Here is a 17,522-nt window from a genome sequence, read left to right as displayed (position 1 = left end):
CCGGATAGACGAGCCCATCTCAGCCCCAGGGGCCCCTGGATAGAAGAGCCCAGCTCAGCCCCAGGACCCCTGGATGGAAGAGCCCTGCTCAGCCCCAGGGCCCCCGGATAGAAGAGCCCAGCTCAGCTCACCAGGGCCCCCGGATAGAGGAGCCCAGCACAACCCCAGAGGCCCCCAGATAGATAAGCCCAGCTCAACCCCAGGGGCCCCGGATAGAAGAGCCCAGCTCAGCCCCGGGGTCCCCAGATATAAGAGCCGAGCTCAGCCCCAGGGCCCCCAGATAGAAGAGCCCAGCTCAGCCCCAGGGGCCCCCGGATAGAAGAGCCCAGCTCAGCCCCAGAGCCCCTGGATAGGAGAGCCCAGCTCAGCCCCAGGGCCCCCCTTGATAGAAGAGCCCAGCTCAGCCCCAGGGGCCCCCGGATAGAAGAGCCCAGCTCAGCCCCAGGGGCCCCGGATAGAAGAGCCCAGCACAGCCCAGGGGCCCTGGATAGAAGAGCCCAGCTCAGCCCCAGGGCCCCCGGATAGAAGAGCCCAGCTCAGCCCCAGGACCCCGGATAGACGAGCCCAGCTCAGCCCCAGGGGCCCCGGGAGAGAAAAGCCTAGCCCAGCCCCAGGGGCCCCCCGGATAGAAGAGCCCAGCTCAGCCCCAGGGCCCCCAGATAGAAGAGTCCAGCTCAGCCCCAGGGGCCTCCGAATAGAGGGGCCCAGATCAGCCCCAGGGGCCCCCGGATAGAAAAGCCCAGCTCAGCTCAGCCCCAGGGCGCCCAGATAGAAGAGTCCAGCTCAGCCCCAGGGGCCTCCAGATAGAAGGGCCCAGATCAGCCCCAGGGGCCCCCGGATAGGAGAGCCCAGCTCAGCTCAGCCCCAGGGCCCCCCTGGATAGAAGAGCCCAGCTCAGCCCCCGGATAAAAGAGCCCAGCTCAGCCCCAGGGGCCCCCGGATAGAAGGGCCCTGCTCAGCCCCAGGGGCCCCGGATAGAAGAGCCCAGCTCAGCCCCAGGGGCCCCCCAGATAGAAGAGCCCAGCTAAGCCCCAGGCCCCCCAGATAGAAGAACCGAGCTCAGCCCCAGGGGCCCCCCTGATAGAAGAGTCCAGCTCAGCCCCAGGGGCCCCGAGATAGAAGAGCTCAGCTCAGCCCCAGGGGCCCCGGATAAAAGAGCGCAGCTCAGCCCCAAGGCCCCCGGATAGAGGAGCCCAGCACAGCCCCAGAGGCCCCCAGATAGATAAGCCCAGCTCAACCCCAGGGGCCCTGGATAGAAGAGCCCAGCTCAGCCCCGGGGTCCCCAGATATAAGAGCCGAGCTCAGCCCCAGGGTCCCCAGATAGAAGAGCCCAGCTCAGCCCCAGGGGCCCCCGGATAGAAGAGCCCAGCTCAGCCCCAGGGCCCCCGGATAGAAGAGCCCAGCTCAGCCCCAGGGCCCCCCTGGATAGAAGAGCCCAGCTCAGCCCCAGGGGCCCCCGGATAGAAGAGCCCAGCTCAGCCCCAGGGGCCCCGGATAGAAGAGCCCAGCTCAGCCCAGGGGCCCTGGATAGAAGAGCCCAGCTCAGCCCCAGGGCCCCCGGATAGAAGAGCCCAGCTCAGCCCGAGGGCCCCACTGGATAGAAGAACCCAGCTCAGCCCCAGGGGCCCCCGGATAGAAGAGCCCAGCTCAGCCCCAGGGCCCCACTGGATAGAAGAACCCAGCTCAGCCCCAGGGGCCCCCGGATAGAAGATCCCAGCTCAGCCCCAGGCCCCCGGATAGAAGAGCCCAGCTCAGCCCCAGGGGCCCTGGATAGAAGAGCCCAGCTCAGCCCAGGGGCCCTGGATAGAAGAGCCCAGCTCAGCCCCAGGGGCCCCGGATAGAAGAGCCCAGGTCAGCCCCAGGGGCCCCAGATAGAAGGGCCCAGCTCAGCCCCAGGGCCCCCGGATAGAAGAGCCCAGCTCAGCCCCAGGGGCCCCCGGATAGAAGAGCCCAGCTCAGCCCCAGAGGCCCCCCGGATAGAAGAGCCCAGCTCAGCCCCAGGGGCCCCCGGATAGAAGAGACCAGCTCAGTCCCTAGGGCCCCGGATAGAAGAGCCCAGCTCAACCCCAGGGGCCCCGGATAGAAGAGCCCAGCTCCACCTCAGGGACCTGGATAGAAGAGCCCAGCTCAGCCCCAGGGGCTCCGGATAGAAGAGCCCAGCTCATCCCCAGGGCCCCGGATAGAAGAGCCCAGCTCAGCCCCAGAGGCGTCCGGATAGACGAGCCCATCTCAGCCCCAGGGGCCCCCGGATAGAAGAGCCCAGCTCAGCCCCAGGACCCCTGGATGGAAGAGCCCAGCTCAGCCCCAGGGCCCCCGGATAGAAGAGCCCAGCTCAGCTCACCAGGGCCCCCGGATAGAGGAGCCCAGCACAACCCCAGAGGCCCCCAGATAGATAAGCCCAGCTCAACCCCAGGGGCCCCGGATAGAAGAGCCCAGCTCAGCCCCGGGGTCCCCAGATATAAGAGCCGAGCTCAGCCCCAGGGCCCCCAGATAGAAGAGCCCAGCTCAGCCCCAGGGGCCCCCGGATAGAAGAGCCCAGCTCAGCCCCAGGGCCCCTGGATAGAAGAGCCCAGCTCAGCCCCAGGGCCCCCCTTGATAGAAGAGCCCAGCTCAGCCCCAGGGCCCCTGAATAGAAGAGCCCAGCTCAGCCCCAGGGCCCCCCTTGATAGAAGAGCCCAGCTCAGCCCCAGGGGCCCCGGATAGAAGAGCCCAGCTCAGCCCCAGGGGCCCCGGATAGAAGAGCCCAGCACAGCCCAGGGGCCCTGGATAGAAGAGCCCAGCTCAGCCCCAGGGCCCCCGGATAGAAGAGCCCAGCTCAGCCCCAGGACCCCGGATAGAAGAGCCCAGCTCAGCCCCAGGGGCCCCGGGATAGAAAAGCCTAGCCCAGCCCCAGGGGCCCCCCGGATAGAAGAGCCCAGCTCAGCCCCAGGGCCCCCAGATAGAAGAGTCCAGCTCAGCCCCAGGGGCCTCCGAATAGAGGGGCCCATATCAGCCCCAGGGGCCCCCGGATAGAAAAGCCCAGCTCAGCTCAGCCCCAGGGCCCCCAGATAGAAGAGTCCAGCTCAGCCCCAGGGGCCTCCGGATAGAAGGGCCCAGATCAGCCCCAGGGGCCCCCGGATAGAAGAGCCCAGCTCAGCTCAGCCCCAGGGCCCCCCTGGATAGAAGAGCCCAGCTCAGCCCCCGGATAAAAGAGCCCAGCTCAGCCCCAGGGGCCCCCGGATAGAAGGGCCCTGCTCAGCCCCAGGGGCCCCGGATAGAAGAGCCCAGCTCAGCCCCAGGGGCCCCCCAGATAGAAGAGCCCAGCTCAGCCCCAGGGCCCCCAGATAGAAGAACCGGCCCCCCTGATAGAAGAGTCCAGCTCAGCCCCAGGGGCCCCGAGATAGAAGAGCTCAGCTCAGCCCCAGGGGCCCCGGATAAAAGAGCGCAGCTCAGCCCCAAGGCCCCCGGATAGAGGAGCCCAGCACAGCCCCAGATAGATAAGCCCAGCTCAACCCCAGGGGCCCCGGATAGAAGAGCCCAGCGCAGCCCCGGGGTCCCCAGATATAAGAGCCGAGCTCAGCCCCAGGGCCCCCAGATAGAAGAGCCCAGCTCAGCCCCAGGGGCCCCCGGATAGAAGAGCCCAGCTCAGCCCCAGGGCCCCCGGATAGAAGAGCCCAGCTCAGCCCAGGGGCCCCCTGGATAGAAGAGCCCAGCTCAGCCCCAGGGGCCCCCGGATAGAAGAGCCCAGCTCAGCCCGAGGGGCCCCGGAGAGAAGAGCCCAGCTCAGCCCAGGGGCCTTGGATAGAAGAGCCCAGCTCAGCCCCAGGGCCCCCGGATAGAAGAGCCCAGCTCAGCCCCAGGGCCCCCCTGGATAGAAGAACCCAGGTCAGCCCCAGGGCCCCCCGGATAGAAGAGCCCAGCTCAGCCCCAGGGGCCCTGGATAGAAGAGCCCAGCTCAGCCCAGGGGCCCTGGATAGAAGAGCCCAGCTCAGCCCCAGGGGCCCCGGATAGAAGAGCCCAGGTCAGCCCCCGGGGCCCCGGATAGAAGAGCCCAGCTCAGCCCCAGGGGCCCGGATAGAAGAGCCCAGCTCAGCCCCAGGGGCCCCCGGATAGAAGAGCCCAGCTCAGCCCCAGAGGCCCCCCGGATAGAAGAGCCCAGCTCAGCCCCAGGGGCCCCCGGATAGAAGAGCCCAGCTCAGTCCCTAGGGCCCCAGATAGAAGAGCCCAGCTCAGCCCCAGAGGCCCCGGATAGAAGAGCCCAGCTCAGCCCCAGGGGCCCGGGATAGAAGAGCCCTGCTCAGCCCCCCCTGGTGCCCCCGGATAGAAGAGCCCAGCTCAGCCCGGCTCCTGCAGAGATTCTCTCCAGGATTATTCAGTCTATTTCTACAAACACAGCAGAAGGTGCTGACAATTTCCTACCTGAGCAGAGACCTGTGCAGACGTGTCCAGGCTCTCTCCTCCTCCTGGGGGCCGGGGGGGAGGGGCAGATCTGGGGTCTGAGGGGGGCAGATCTGGGGTCTGAGGGGGGATCTGCAGATGAAGGTAACTGCTCACCAGACAGGGCTCCTTCCTCCTCTGCTCCAGGCAGAACAGACAAAGAGAGGCAGGAAGTGATGTCAGCATTTGCTGCTGTTGCTGTCTCTGCCGCCGCTGACCCGGAAGACAAACCCTTCTCCTTTCATCCAATGTGCAGCTCAGTGGATTCATCAGCAGGCGAGGAGCGCCCTCTGGTGGCCGCTGACGGAACCGCCGCCTCCAGCAGGGAAACAAGCATTGGTGTCTGTAAACACAAAGACATGGGTGTTATGGGAAACAAGCATTGGCTCCTGTAAAGACACAGACATGGGTGTTATGGGAAACAAGCATTGGCGCCTGTAAACACACAGACATGGATGTTATGGGAAACAAGCATTGCCGCCTGTAAACACACAGACATGGGTGTTATGGGAAGCAAGCATTGGCACCTGTAAATACACAGACATGGGTGTATTGGGAAACAAGCATTGGCTCCTATAACCACACAGACATGGGTACTATGGGAAACAAGCATTGGCGCCTGCAAAGACACAGACATGGGTGTTTGAGTCCATGACAGGGTCTCGTATGAGAAACAAGCATTGGCACTGGCAAAGACACAGACGTGGGTGCTAAGACACTCACAGTCGGAACACTTCTACTTCCTGGTTTCTTAAGCAAACACCAAGCAGGGTCCATCTTCGACTACTTTCGAGAAATGTCACTCAAGGGGATTTAATTCAGTGTAATCTCACGCATCCTTAGCTCTTTCAAATTTTAGTTTTTGTTTCTGTTTTGTTTCTTGTGCATTGAGGTCTGTGCATGAGACTGGCTTCTCTGAGCCAAAGCAGGGACCAGAGCTGCACACCGGTGTGTGTTTGTGTCTCTGTGTGTGTGTCTGTGTATGTGTGTCTGTGTGTGTGTCTGTCTGTCTGTGTGTGTCTGTGTGTGCATGTCTCTGTGTGTGTGTGTCTGTGTGTGTCTGTGTGTGCGTGTCTGTGTGTGTGTCTGTGTGTGCGTGTGTGTGTATGTGTGTGCGCGTGTCTGTGTGTGTGTCTGTGTGTGTGTGTGTCTGTCTGTGTGTGTGTGTGTGTCTGATTGTCTGTGTGTGCGTGTCTGTGTGTGCGTGTGTGTCTTTGTGTGCGTGTGTGTCTTTGTGTGTGTGTCTGTGTATGTGTGTGTCTGTCTGTCTGTGTGCGTGTGTGTCTGTCTGTGTGTGTCTGTCTGTCTATGTGTGTTAATGTGTCTATCTGTGTGTCTGTTTGTCTGTGTGTGCGTGTGTGTGTGCGTGTGTGTGTCTGTCTGTGTGCATGTGTGTCTCTGTCTGTGTGTGCTTGTGTGTGTCTGTGTGTGTGTGTGTGTCTGCGTGTGTATCTGTGTGCGTGTGTGTGTCTGTCTGTGTGTGTGTGTGTGTGTGTGTGTGTGTCTATCTGTGTGTATGCTCGTGTGTGCGTGCCTTCGGCCGGCCTGCGTAAGCGCGTCCACAGACCCTGGTAGGCTCGTGCACCGCTCTGTCTCCCTTGAGAGGCAAGTGGGCGACAATAGGTCTCGAGGCCGAGACCTAAAAAAGGGGCATGACACTACGTACATATGTAATTAGAAGCACATACAACATATGTGTATGGACTCATTAATAAGTAGTACTTACCAGTCTCCACTCCACCAGGGACTCGCTCCGTCAGCAAACTGCAGCTAGGACAACCCCAGCACAACAGGGATATCTAAATAGGCTTGGCACAATACGGTTGGCCTGATGGAGACAGAGTTATGTTAGCTAGCAGAGGACCCCGCTGAGACGTGGTGGTGTGCCGCTTATGCGACGGAAAACAGTCTGTTGGTGTGGAAAATGTTTCAGCCAGCACACATCTAAATACAGCAGGCGGGATACCGGCAACTCAAGGGAGTACTTGAAACTGCTGCCGTGGAGTGACGGAGGGAATACCGCCAAGATCTAAATCAGGCCCCATGTCTGTTCCTTGCTCTGTCCAAATTACACACTGTGCTACCTAAAAAAGAGAACTGCAGCAATCGAAGGTTTATAATACCCTGGCAGACAAGACTGCGCTATCATTCTCACTTGCACTGTACAGCTCTCTTTTACAGTATTCAGTTAAGTGACTGAAGCACGTGGCAACATATCAAACCTCTACAGAATCTACAAAAAAGCTTCTTGTGTCATTGCATATATAGAGAGCATGTTCAACCTGGGGTTTCTTGGCACTGAATCAGAAATTCATAAAAGAGAAGACAACAAATCAGACAAGAATGTAGTATGAGTGGGCTTGTGGGTTATCAGATTTCTGGGAAAATACTTAAGTTAGATTCAAATGTATTTAACCGGGAGAGAGCTCCGAATGGAAGGAGCTTGTACCAAAGCTGCAACCACCTGATCTGATCTGATCTTCTATAATTTTAGAATAGCAAGTAAATTCAAGTGAGATGGCAAGTTTTGTACGGGTGTATGCATCTCCACCTGGTTTGCAATGAAGTAAGGGACTTGACCTCTCAGCCTTTTAGAGGTGAGGCAGAGGGTCTTAGAGGGGATTTGTTATTTTGATATTGGTGTGACGTGTGTCCACCTCAGAAGTTGCTATAGTAAACAAGCTGCGTCGCTGTGAATTACTTATAGTCTATGAATGGTGTTATTGGGTAATCTTACGTATACCCAGTGGCTCAGCGAGAGTGTCTCAGGATACATTTGTGAGTAAAACGGTGGTGGTGTCTGCTTGTTTTAAGCTAAAAGAACAAAATATTATACACAAGACCTACCTCGCCAACAAACGCCTACACAGTTTATATCCCACTAGAGACCAGAACTGCCACACAGAGATTGCAGACTTTCTGCACATGATCTGGCACGGCCCAAGGATACAGGGGTTTTGGTACTGACCAAGGATACAGGGCTTTTGGCTGAGGTTTTAGTTCAATTACAGGAGGCCATTGGCTGGGAGATTCCTCAGACTATATGTGCGTGTCTGCTGGACCTTCTTCCAGAGAACCCAAAAAGGAAGCTCAGTAGCCAGGACACTATGCTAGGCTCCTTGTACCTAAGTTGCAATTCACTGGATGAGTCCCCAAGACTTGGCTTAATGAGGCATCCTTACCCGACATCCTGGCGGCAGTTCCCGCTGATTACTATATACTGCATGTCGACAGGCCAGCCGGTAAAAGGGGCGGAGGGGTTGCTGCGATTCTTCGCAAAAACCTTAAAGTCTCTCCTTTACCATCTCTTGGTCTGACAGGATCAGACAATTTAATTTTTAAAATGGATGTGGACACTGGATCACTTCTTGTGATCCTCATATATCGCCCCCCTCAAAACATGCCCACTTTTGCTGCATCCCTAGCGGAACAACTTGCCCCTCTGATTATTTCCCATGATAAAATCGTATTGTTGGGTGATTTTAATCTCTGGCTGGACTCGGTGGAGTCTGACTCTCAGGCAGCCACACTGAAAGAAATCTTTTTAGACCTTAATCTCATCCAACACATTCACCTCCCTACTCATGAGAAAGGGCACAGCCTTGACCAAATTTGGTCTCAAAACATCTTTCTGGCTGTTAACTCCATATTGCCCTGTATCTGGTCGGATCACTCTCTGATCAACTTCATCATGACCATCGGAAAAAACAGTAAACCTGTGTCTCAACAAGGTGGGAAGGCAAGAATGTGGAAGAATGTTGATATCCCGGCCTTTCTTGAATCGCTAACCTCTACTTGTCCCTCATTTGATCAGGACATAGGAAAAACAGAAGAGGTTTTCTCAGAGTGGCTACTCCAGGCAGCTGACGCCCATGCTCCCTGTATCAACTTCTCTCGCTCTCGCCCCAATGACGCTCACAGGTGGTTTACACCTCACTTGAAAACCCTCAAACTTAAGGCTCGTCAAATGGAGCGCAAGTGGCGTACTGCCTATTCAGAACACGACAGAGCCAATTTTCGTAAGGCTCGCAGGGATTACCAAAATCTCATTCTAAAATGTATAACTAACTATTTCTCGGATAAAATTCTTAAGGCCCAAAACAAGTCAAAGGAGCTGTTCAACATTGTGGAAAATCTCAGCACTAGCGACAGAACTTCTCTCCCAATGGTCCCCACCCAAGAGTTTTGTAACACACTCAACTCTTTCTTTTTTGATAAAATCTGTACTATCAAACAAAGTATCCCATCACTCAGCCCCCTCTTTTGTTTGCAGACACTTTTTACAACTCTGCCACCTTAGACTCCTATCCCCTCATAGACAATGTCAATTTACTCAAACTTTTAACTAAAGTCAAAACTGGCTCCCCTGATGACATTTGTCCCCCCCACATCCTGAAAGAAGTGGGCACCAATCTTCCTGGGTGCTTACTTTCTATACGGAATGGGTCACTTGTACAGGGCAAAGTTCCATGCAATCTGAAAAAAGCTCTCCTCGTCCCCCTCATAAAAAAGGCAGGAGCAAACCCGTTAGATCCCATCAATTACAGACCCATATCGCTGTTGCCATACTGTGCCAAACTGCTGGAGTCACATGTATGTGAAAGTATCTCCAGCTTTTTGGAAAAATCTGAGTATCTGGCACCGAATCAAGCAGGGTTCCGACCCTGCCATTCCACCGAGGCGGTCATTCTCTCGGTGCTAAATACTCTGAGGCGGAACGCAGATGCAGGAATTCATCAGGCGCTTGTGCTTCTGGACCACTCTGCTGCGTTCGACACGGTCGACCACACCATCTTGGTCGACCGTGTCGAACAGGCAGGTCTCAGGGGCCCTGCATTGAGCTGGATCCGCTCTTTCATCACGGGCCGTACACAATCGGTCAGATTGGGCTCCTTCTCTGCTCCCCCTATACCTACCACCTGCGGGGTACCACAAGGTTCCTCGTTATCTCCCCTGCTTTTTAATGTATACCTACGCCCCCTTTTGCACTCCCTTCGGAATGCAAAGGTAACTATTTTTAACTATGCGGATGATTTGCAGCTCATCTTTCCTCTTAACACCAAGGACTCAGTGGTTGAATTCCAAAGAACTATGTCCCACATACTGAGTTGGATGAGCTGCAATCACCTGAAGCTCAACCCGGGCAAGACCGAGTTGGTCCTGCCCGGACAGAGCTCACTTAGTTGGAATCCCAGCTTCTGGCCTACTAGTATGGGCGCCCCCCCTTCTAAGTCATCTGTGGTCAAGAGCCTAGGTATCTTCATCAGCGAGGATCTCTCGCTAAAAAGACAGGTTGGAGCAGTGGTATCCTCTAGTTTCTTCCAATTGAAGAAAATAAAAAAAATCGCCCGCTTCTTTTCCTCAGCAGCCCTCACACAGATCGTCATCTCCCTGGTTCTGTCCAGGCTGGACTTTTCTAACAGTCTCTATCTCGGCCTCCAAATTGGAGAGCTCAAACGTCTCCAGCTTGTTCAGAACCAAGCCGCCAGGCTTCTTCTGAATATACCCAGGAGGCAATCCATCAGATCTGGCCTTAAGCAGCTACACTGGTTGCCAGTCGAGCAGCGTGTGGCCTTTAAGGCCGGGTGTATTTTGTTCAGGTCTCTGAATGACACTGGCCCTTTATTCATCAGAGACTTATTCAAAAAATACTGCCCCTCCCGTCACCTCCGATCCACCTATAAATCACGCTTGATTGTACCTCCATTCAAAAGGAAGCGCCTCGGAGGTAGCTGTTTCGACCACCTTGCTGCTGCTCTTTGGAACTCTTTCCCCCTCCACCTAAAGCTGAATGATAACATCCTCAGCTTTAGACACTCCTTGAAAACTTGGCTTTTCTCTCAAGCTCACCACTGATCTAGTACAGCTCCACTCATTGACTGCCTTGCCTGGTTCTTTCCTATAGCGCCATGAAGCCTTCGGGCGAACGAGCGCTCAACAAATTCCAATTAACATTAACATTAACATTAACAAGCTCCGATGAGGGGGGCTTGAGAGGTTGTCACATTTAAGCTTGAGAAGGACGAGAAAAGACCCCAAAGCACAGGAGGCCCTAGCCGCTTGGGCTGAGATAAATCGGGGCCTACTCACTTACACATGTTCTCTAGAGGGGGACATGCCGGAGAGAATGGGGGTGAGCGAATGACGGCCATGGGAGGGGAAGAGAAACTCTTACAGCTGGGCAGATGATGCCCAATGCGGGACTGACATGTTCAGACTGACTCTGTTAACAAGATCAATCTATTAGGAAACATATTGCACCTGCTATGGAAGCTCAGGTGGTGGAGGGGGAGGGGGTGATTTAAAGGTTCGGGGTCAAGGTTTGCCCAGTCTAGATCAGTGATGATAGGAGATGGAGCCGCACCCACTCTTGCTATGCTTGGCGGCTGCCTCTCCACTCTTGTTCTCACTTCGAATCTGCCCCCCAAGCCGGGGGCTCTCCATGCATCGGCTCTGCACTAAGGTGTCTCCCAGGCTAAAAGGGGAGAGGATGTGGTCTGTTGGCTTGAGCTGCCGACATTGGTGCTGGAGACCAGGGTTCGAGTCTCGGGGTCGCGTCCACATCCTGTGATTCTGGGCAAATCGCTTCATCTCCTCGTGCCTGAATTTGTAATGTAAATACGGTGCTCAAGTAAAGCGCTCCAATACCTTCGGGTCGAGTTCACACTATATAAATATGCAACAAAAAAAACAACAACAAAAAACCTTCACACCCGTCGCCCCTTTTGCACCAGTCTCTCCCTCCTTCCCACCCCCTCTGCCTCTACCTCTCCCCCTCTCCCCTCCTCCCCCCTTCCTCCCCCTCTGCCCCCCTCCTCCTCCTCTGCCCCTCCCCACCTCCTCTGCCATCTCCCCCTCTGCCCCTCTCCCCCCTCCTCCTCCTCCGCCCTCCCTCCTGCTCTGCCCCCATCCCCCTCTCCCTCTGCCCCCTCTCCCTCTGCCCCCTCCTCCCTCTGCCCCCTCCTCTCCCTGCCCCCTGCCCCTCTCCCTCTGCCCCCTCCTCCCCCTGCCCCATCTCCCTCTGCCCCCTCTCCCTCTGCCCCCTCTCCCCCTCTCCCTCTGCCCCCTCCTCCCCCCTCGCTCCTCTGCCTGCCCCCCTCAGACTCACCCTCTCTCCTCTTTCAAAGGTCCTGCAGACAAGAGGAACAATTTTACTTCCCAGTCAGAGCCGGGGGCTGCCAAGCTCTCCTCGGGCTGTGGGTAGAGTCACTTCCGGGTCACTGGTGTCAGAGTCAGTCGCAGCAGCAGACTGAGCTTCTCCCCGACCTTGGTAGGCAATAACGTCTGGCCCAGCGGCGGCAACAACAGCACAAACAGCAGAAGCTGATTAGCTCTTCTCTTCCTGTGAGTGTGAATAGTCTCCGGGTCATTGATGGCAGAGTCAGCACCAGCAGTGAGTCCCTCCAGGCCCAGCCTTCACTGACTCAAAAGCAGACCTTTTAAATGTATCTTTGTATTAAATGTTTAAACATTTCACCCCAGACAAGAAAAAGAACAAGAGAAACTAAAGAGTGTGATCCAGCGCTCTCACCAAAATATTGCACAAATGACACTATCTACTACCACAAAACTTACACTACAACACTAGGCCCATAACAACAATAGAGCGCTTGAATCATGAGGCGATAAGATCTAAATATAGTTGTTTAAACCATCTGCAATAATCAAGACCAGCTTGTCATTTTAGAAAGTTTATTTTAATACATCTAGAAAAACTTAGGTTTTGGTATTTTATTAAACAAGCATTAGAAATTGTCATAAAGAAAGATTTATTCAGTATTAATAAAAAGAGCATAAATCAAGAATTATTATTCATTAGCAGGAATAAGTAAAATTAAGCATTTTCCAAAATCCTAACTATATCTCTGTCTCTACCCTCATCACCTAGTAATAAAGTAATTAATAAAAACTCCTGTCCTCACGTGTAAAGTCCATCAGCATAACATCGTCCTCCAGAATTCTCGAGCGTAAGCCAACTATGTGTTCTCTGAACCTATTCTTATACCCTAATTTTAGCTGAGCTAACTATTTTTCACATTCCAGCAGACGAATTCTAGTTCTTCATTGGCTGAGCCACCTCGTACCACAGTAAACTGTGACACCTCCTTCTTACATGTCCGGGCAAATTCACTAGTCCATTGTTCATTTAGAAGTCTTGGCAGTTCTTCCTTAGGCTGCTACATTTTGTAGCGACAGCTTCCTTTTAACCTTGAGCTAGTCAGCTCTGAACTCCCGTGGCACGTTAGCAAACGTTAGCAAATTTCTCCAAAAAGTCATCTTTTTAGCAGTTCAATCCAAAACCTTTCAAATTAAAAGCTCAGAGGCCTTTTCCATCCTTCTCAGAATTATTTTCACTTGAGCCATTTTCATCATTAGGCCTCTTTCAGAAAGCGTCAATTTTCTGCGCCACTGTCCCTGCGCCACTTTTAAAAGGGTACTATTTTTCTGCAGCCATCTCTAAGCTTCACTTGTAAAACTATTATATAAACAAACACAAAGAATAATTAATGAAAGAAATACAGTTTGTTCTGTTGCCTCCCATCATTGCTAATAATTAACCCATTAGTCTAAATTACCTAGCAGTAAAGCACAAATAAAGCAGCATTTTATATCTACCAGTCTTCATAATCCATAAAGCCTTATGTGCACCTAGAATAGTAGAAATGACATCACATAGACAAGGGAAGCAAAATAAGCACATGCCATTATTTTAAAAACAGCTGCTATTAGTTATGACATGACAATAGACAGGATTAATTTATTATTTTCCACATACATAAGAATGCAACATAATGCACATTTATGAGCACACATATTAGTTTCCCACGTGTTCTGTAATGTAATGTAACTTTAAACTAGGTTGAATTAGCACACACAGCACAAATTGTTAGCATTATTAATTTATTTATGGAAGTGTGACTTCACGGGTTTAAACAGATTTCTGTTTTCTATCCCGCTCCATCAACTCCCTCATCTGGTGATTAACAAATCACCACACCACCACCCAATATTTTAGCAAAGATTTTATCTAAGATGAACATGATTCAATTTCACCTGTGTTAGTATTTCTAAAGACTTATCTCATCAGTTTATCTACAATTCTCATATTGAGTTTTAAGAAACTCCTCTAGTTCTATTTCTTTCTCTTGTGTAACATACAACTAAGTTTCAATAAATGTGTTGCAAAAACTATAACTAATAAAATGTCAGTATCTTGCTTGTCATATTAACCTTAAACTTCTCTTTGTTAATTTCTAAAGAAAAAGTAACCTAAATTAACCAAAGCAGAATTATATTTTCATTAAGCTTGCAAAGAAAAATAAAACAAAAATTTTAAAAATTTTACCTAAATTTTCTAAAAATTTCTAACACCCCCCTTTTTCAATTTTTTTTTATTTTTTTTTTTATACTCTTTAAACCTTCTAACAGTTTTTCTTCGACCTAATGTCACAAATTAATTTTTCAGCTAACAGAATTTCTTCGACCTTGTGTCACCTAACAAGATTTTCTTCAGCCTTATGCCAAAAAACAGAAAACCTAAAATTTAACAAGTATGTACTTCAACCATTGTCACTATTCTCTTCAATCTTTTCCTGACTGTAATCCATTACAGGTATCACTTCCATTTTCTTTCCTGCCTCACTTTTCTTTTCAGAATCTTTTTGACTTGATTTTTCATCAATCTGTTTCTTTGATCTGTATCTCAATTTCAATTTTAGGCCTTCATTTTCTCCTGGCCATTCATCACTTTTTCTTGGTAATTTCTTCTTTTGCTTGGTCACATTACATTCTGTTCTCCAAGCTCCTTTTCTGAATTTTCTTATTTGAGAATCTTCATCACTTTCATCAGTTTCAGTGTCAGACATTTCCATTCTGGACTCAGGTACTTCTTTACTCAGCAACTTCACTCCGTTAGGAACGTCATCTTTGTAGCTGGTACTTGGCAATTCATTTTCTTCTTCAATTACCTTCAACTTCCCAGTTTCAGAATTCCTGTTCCTGCTTTCAGAGCTACTTTTCTGCTTTTCAATACTCTCCTGGTCTTGAATCACAATCTGATCACATTCTTCTTCTGCTTCTTTTTCTGGCAGATTTCCATCATTTTCTGAGTCTTCAGTCACAACTTTCAAGTCTTCTTCAATCAAGGCTTGTTTTCTTTTTGTGTTCTCCAGATGTCGACCAACTTGTCGATCTTCAAGATCTGGATTCTCTTCAGGCTCTTCTTCAGAATCTGAATCATCAATTGTGACACTATCCTCATCAGGATTTTCAGGTGTAGTTACACGAAAAGTATGGCCAGTGTCAATCCACCTCTTCAGTCTTTTGCACTTCTCTGCATTTGCTGTGACAAGACTGACTAGCCTCCTTTTCTGCCACCTTGGCACTAGAGAATTTCTTTTTAGACGAACCTTTTTCCTTATTCTTTTTCCTGGTAACAGATCAAGTACTTGCTCTTTTTCTCTTGTTTGCACTTCAGTTTCATCTTCATCAAACACAGAGATCATTTCATCTGATAAATTCCTGCATTTCTCCAATTTGATGTTATCATTGATAGTCATCATTCTTTTCTCTGGTATAAATGTCTGTCTCATGACCTTGTCCATCATAATATCACGTGGACTTAAATCTGTCTTTTTATCAGTAGTACTTCTCAAAAACATCAAAACAAGTGGAAGGACATCTGTCCACTTTGTACCTGCAGCTAGACACATTTTTACATCTCTGACTTTTATAGTAATATTCTCATGCTCCTCAACACCTGAAATTTCTATTCTATCTGTACAATGGAGCAATCTGTTTCCAATATGTCTTTTGCCATCTGATAACTTTGCAACAGTAATTTCATCATCATGTCGCATCTGAAATGTTTCAACCCATTTTGTAATCAAACAAAAAATCACAAAAATGTAGCACAGTTTGTCATACAGTGACATCTCACAGAAATCCATTTGTAATCTGGTCAATGAACCACTCTCCTGTAATTCTGTTCCCATTCCCACAACTATTCTCTTAATTGTGTTCACTTGCTGATAAGCCAGACACCTCTGGTAAAGAAATTCTGCAATTTTATAGTACATTCTGTCCATGTCAGTAATCATGCTATTTGGTAAAACTACTCTACCATCTTTGTGTGACAAAATCTCATCCTCATCTCGCTGTCTAAAATCTGTACTCAACCATGTGTTTCTCAACCATGTGTTTTTCTCCTCATGAGTTGCTTCATCTTGTAAGCCTTTGACTACTTGCCATGTTTCAACTACAGATGTTAGTATTAGTGAACTCAAAGCATGTTCATCATTCATTTTATATGCTGCACATATCACGACAGCAAACCTTTCTGCCAATTGAATATCATCAATCAATCTTTTAACTAAATTTGCATTTCTGAAAAGTGAACCTGCAGAAGTCAAAGTTTTAATCTGTTTATCAATTGTGTCCTTTACTTTGATGTCTTCACTCAAAAGAACATCATTTTTATACCAATATTCTGGAAGTATATTTATTCTTTGTGGTCTGTTTTCTTGTTCTTTAATTAATCCTGTATCTGTTTTGTCTGACTGTTCATTAACAAAAATGTGTAATGGCAGTGAAGCCATGTCATTCTGCTGAACCATTACCTGTCGCTGTATTTGTAACTGCTCATTCAGCTCATTTATCTCAATCTCCTTTTTAATTGACCAGAATTTTGACTCGTCTGACTGTGTCAATTCAATTAGGTCAATGTCAGACTTCTCACTTACCAGAACTGAAGTCATCTCTGTTTCTTGCTGAGTTGCAATCCCTACTAATTCAATTTCAAATACAATAGAATAAACCTTTTCAGTTAATGGGACCTTTAAAACTGCGGAACTAATTTCATCTTTTCCCAGCACATGGACTATCTCTGTTTCCATAATTTTCATGGACTCCTTTAAATCATTTGATGAATTTACATAATCAGGAATATTAATTCCAGATGTACCAAGCATTTCATCATGCTTTTCTGTTGCATCATTTTTAGAAGAAGTTTGAACTGAGACTATGTCAATCTGATCTTGGACTTTTGGCGTTACATCAATCTGCTCTGGGGGTCTTCTTGAATTTCTGTTCTGATCCATATTTACAATATCAATTGTACACTGATCTATATTTTCTACTCTGACACTTTTATTATTTATTTTCGCTAATTTGGGAATCTTTAATTTATTCTCGCATTTGGCAACAACCTTTTTCATTTTCTTATATAAGGAAGACATTTTCTTTAATTAATTTGATAAATATACTTTTTAAATTTTCCTTGCAATGTTCGCTGATCAATTAATTAATTAATTAATTTAACACTATCAGGTATAGAAAGCCTTATAATTTAGTCAATCTAATATATCTTCTAATTTGCCTGTATCACTAATTATAATTAACCTGTAAAGAAAAATATTAATTTGCAAAAACAGTAGCAACGCAAAATTTTTATTTATAACAGTAAATATCAACATATAATCACATGTGTTTTAAATGTACTTAATTTTCACTTACACACCTTCTGCAACATATACCTGTGGAAAAAGAAAACCTAATCTATTTTGCCTTAATTTTCTGTATCTTAATTTTAATAAACCTGAAAAAAATTCTGTATTTGCAAAACAGCAATATAAAACATTTATTCAACACTTTAAATGTGACTGGGCATAATTTTAATACATTTATACATTAATTTTGAGAATTTTCGTTTTTCCTTTTATTTTATATAAATGATACTACTGTAAAACTTCAAACCACTCCCTACAATCTCCAGCTTGTGAATCTGCCTTCCTCCACCTCACCACTACTGCACTTTGTTTAGCGCTCACCAGCATTCATTCCAATATCTACAGCCCTTTAAATGCCTCCACAGCCTTTCAATGCCCCCACAAACATCACCTCACACTAGCGCGATGACAGCGTTTTAATCTCCCCTTTAAAGTAACTACTCGGCTTCAACACTCATCAACAGCTCATCGGCCAATCACAACACATCGCATCAGCCAATCACAACACAGCAACTGATGCTAATGTATGCTGTTGCTGCTGTAATCTCTCTCCCCTCGCACTTTGTTCTAGGAAGTATTTTAATACAGTGCGCAGTCTCT

At 49.2% G+C, this 17,522-nt stretch overlaps 1 protein-coding gene across 2 annotated transcripts in view; it reads right to left on the bottom strand.

Moving 5' to 3' along the window:
• Window positions 1-4,623, bottom strand: part of LOC144826210 (uncharacterized) — a 44,485-nt gene extending 39,862 nt beyond the window's left edge. Inside the window, exon 1 of one of the 2 annotated variants that reach the window (XM_078684614.1) lies at window positions 4,534-4,623. The gene's annotated coding sequence lies outside the window, so the exon portion shown is untranslated. Of the gene's footprint in view, window positions 1-4,398; window positions 4,513-4,533 lie in introns of those variants that run through there. The other variant, XM_078684659.1, reaches the window with a different exon arrangement.
• Window positions 4,624-17,522: the final 12,899 nt, after the last annotated feature.

The sequence above is a fragment of the Lissotriton helveticus genome, chromosome 1_1, assembly GCF_964261635.1.
Source record: "Lissotriton helveticus chromosome 1_1, aLisHel1.1, whole genome shotgun sequence".
Classification (NCBI taxonomy): domain Eukaryota; kingdom Metazoa; phylum Chordata; class Amphibia; order Caudata; family Salamandridae; genus Lissotriton; species Lissotriton helveticus.
This window is presented reverse-complemented; position numbering and strand designations above follow the sequence as displayed.